At 39.4% G+C, this 2,615-nt stretch overlaps 1 long non-coding RNA gene across 1 annotated transcript; it reads right to left on the bottom strand.

Annotated features, from left to right (window-relative positions):
• Nucleotides 1–1,171: 1,171 nt before the first annotated feature.
• Nucleotides 1,172–1,542, bottom strand: LOC129635774 (uncharacterized). The gene is made up of 2 exons (XR_008706446.1): nucleotides 1,401–1,542; nucleotides 1,172–1,309 (listed from the first exon to the last, which is right to left on the bottom strand). It is a non-coding gene; the product is annotated as an uncharacterized LOC129635774 (long non-coding RNA).
• Nucleotides 1,543–2,615: the final 1,073 nt, after the last annotated feature.

Raw genomic sequence — 2,615 nt, 5'->3', positions numbered from 1 at the left:
GAATGAAATGAAACTTAGTTTAGTTTTATTTTATTTTGCTTAGTTCTGAATTACTGATGCTTTATATTACTGGACAAATTTTTTATAAAAACAAAAATGTGTACCTTATAGATAGGTTTATAATGTGTTCTAGGAATGATGCTAAAGCTGAAACTCCAGTACTTTGGCCACCTCATGTGAAGAGTTGACTCATTGGAAAAGACTCTAATGCTGGGAGGGATTGGGGGCAGGAGGAGAAGGGGATGAGATGGCTGGATGGCATCACTGACTCGATGGACGTGAGTCTGAGTAAACTCTGGGAGTTGGTGATGGACAGGGAGGCCTGGCATGCTGCAATTCCTGGGGTTGCAAAGAGTAGCACACGACTGAGTGACTGAACTGAACTGATATATATTTTCTAACTAAACTTATTAGACATTCAGCCACACCAATTAACTCCAAACTTATCATCTTCTTGAACATATCCCACACACTACCTAGGAATTACTTTTGATGCTATTCCCCATCCTCCAAATATAATCATCCCCAGATATTTTATATTTAAATAATAAATTTAACTTATTTTATAAATAATATGTTTAATGGAAATAATCAGACATATCTTGAAATCAGCTTTTATCTCTAACTGAATAAAAGATTAGATTATGTCTGTTATATGCAATAGGTTTTGGAATCTAAAAACCTGGATTTAACTTCCATTTATAGTATGCTCACATTTTCTGTAAGATTAAGTCATTAAACATCTATGTTTCCCCATCTAATAAATATGCCATATGAACTACCATTTCACTGTGCTATACTGAAGGTAACACCAACTTTTACAAAGTGCTCAGCACAGAATTTTATCTGGAAGAAACACTGAATACAAATTATTTCCCTAATTGCATGATTTATTATCAAATGGCCACATCTATTAAGACTATTTTGGGATACATTTTATGCATTAAATAATACTGTTTGAAGTTATATGCATGCATTGCAGTCTAAAATTGTGTCACTTTATAAGAATCAAATTATAAATCAAAACCTTCAACATGATTGATAATATACTGTCAAAATCCAAAGTGTTTCAATATTGGAGAGAAACAAGAGCTTTATTAGTGTTAGAATTGATACAGATCAGGGATTATTTTAGCCCAGTTTTGTAAATTTACAGATTTATAAAATGAGGTTCAGAAAAGTTGGCTTTAATTTTGGGTTCTGTGGTCAGTTCCAGTGCGGGGAGGTGACTTCCCACACATACCACTGAACAATGCTAGGGCCATCAGTTGGGGATCCTGTGATTCAGCTCAGTTCTCATGCTGTCTACCTGGAGATGAAATCAGATTCCACAGGTTAAGGGCTCAGTCCCACCCGACATCTCTCCACCCCACAGGTCAATCACAAGTTCTGAGCAGTACAAGTGCACGTGTGCTAGGTCGCTTCAGTCGTGTCGGACCGTTTGCAACTCTATATACAGCAGCACACCAGGCTCCCCCATCCGTGAGATTCTCCAGGCAAGAGTACTTCACCACTAGCACCACCTGGGAAACCCTCAGGTACTGCTCACCAGCTGGGTGTAAGTCAAGTTCCTGTGTCTCCTCCTTGGATTTTTGACTACTCCCTAGATTACCAGTTTATTACAAAGGATGCAAAGCAACAGCCAGATGAAGAGATACACAGGGAAAGATCCCAAACACAGGAGCTTCTGTCCTCTTAGAGTTTGGGGCCCAATTGAGGGGATATGGAAGCAGTCTGGTGCCCCAGCCTGGAAATTCTCTGAAACCCATCCTTTTGGGGTTTTACAGGGGTTCATCTCATAGGCATGATTCATGATATCACTGACCATCAGTGATGGATTTAACCCCCAGCCCCTCTCAAGGGGTGGACCTGAAAGTTCTAACATTCTACTTCTGCTTAGTTGCCCTGGCAACGAGTCCCCAGTCTTAGGTGTTTTCTGAAAGTCACTTATTAATGAACCCAGTTGCAGTGGAATGGGCTTGTTATGAATAACAAGACACGTATTTCAGCTTCGTGGCTCTGAAGTGATTTCAGGAACTGAGGATAAAAGAGCAAATATTCTAACAAAAGATGCTCCCGCTGCTCTTGTTGCTCAGGAAATTCAAAGGCTTTTTTGAGCTCTGTGTCAGGAACCCTGTGTTTAAATATGAAATACAAATGGAAGTATATTTTGGTCATCTGAATGACCAAATATATATTTCATATAAATCACAATATTGCAGCTGTATCTTTAATTTGGGCTTCCACAGTGGATCAGTGATAAAGAATCCACCTGCCAGTGCAGGAGATGTGGGCTCCATCACTGGGTCAGGAAGATCCCCTGGAGAAAGAAATGGTAACCCACTCCAGTATTCTGGCCGGGGAAATTCCATGGAGAGAGGAGCCTGGTGGGCTACAGTCCATGAGGTTGTAAAAGAATTGGACCCAAAAGCGACTAAACAACAACAATATTTAATTTAGCACATTTATTATCAAAAGCTTCCAAGACACATAGTATCTTAGAGGTGGGAGGATTCCTAGAAGTATATAACCTAAACGTTTCAGTTTACAATAGGAAAGCATGAATTTCACAGAAGTTAATTTCCCATGGTCTTATATTAAGACCAGCTAAGATC

Source organism: Bubalus kerabau, chromosome 21 (assembly GCF_029407905.1).
Source record: "Bubalus kerabau isolate K-KA32 ecotype Philippines breed swamp buffalo chromosome 21, PCC_UOA_SB_1v2, whole genome shotgun sequence".
NCBI classification, from domain to species: domain Eukaryota; kingdom Metazoa; phylum Chordata; class Mammalia; order Artiodactyla; family Bovidae; genus Bubalus; species Bubalus kerabau.
This window is presented reverse-complemented; position numbering and strand designations above follow the sequence as displayed.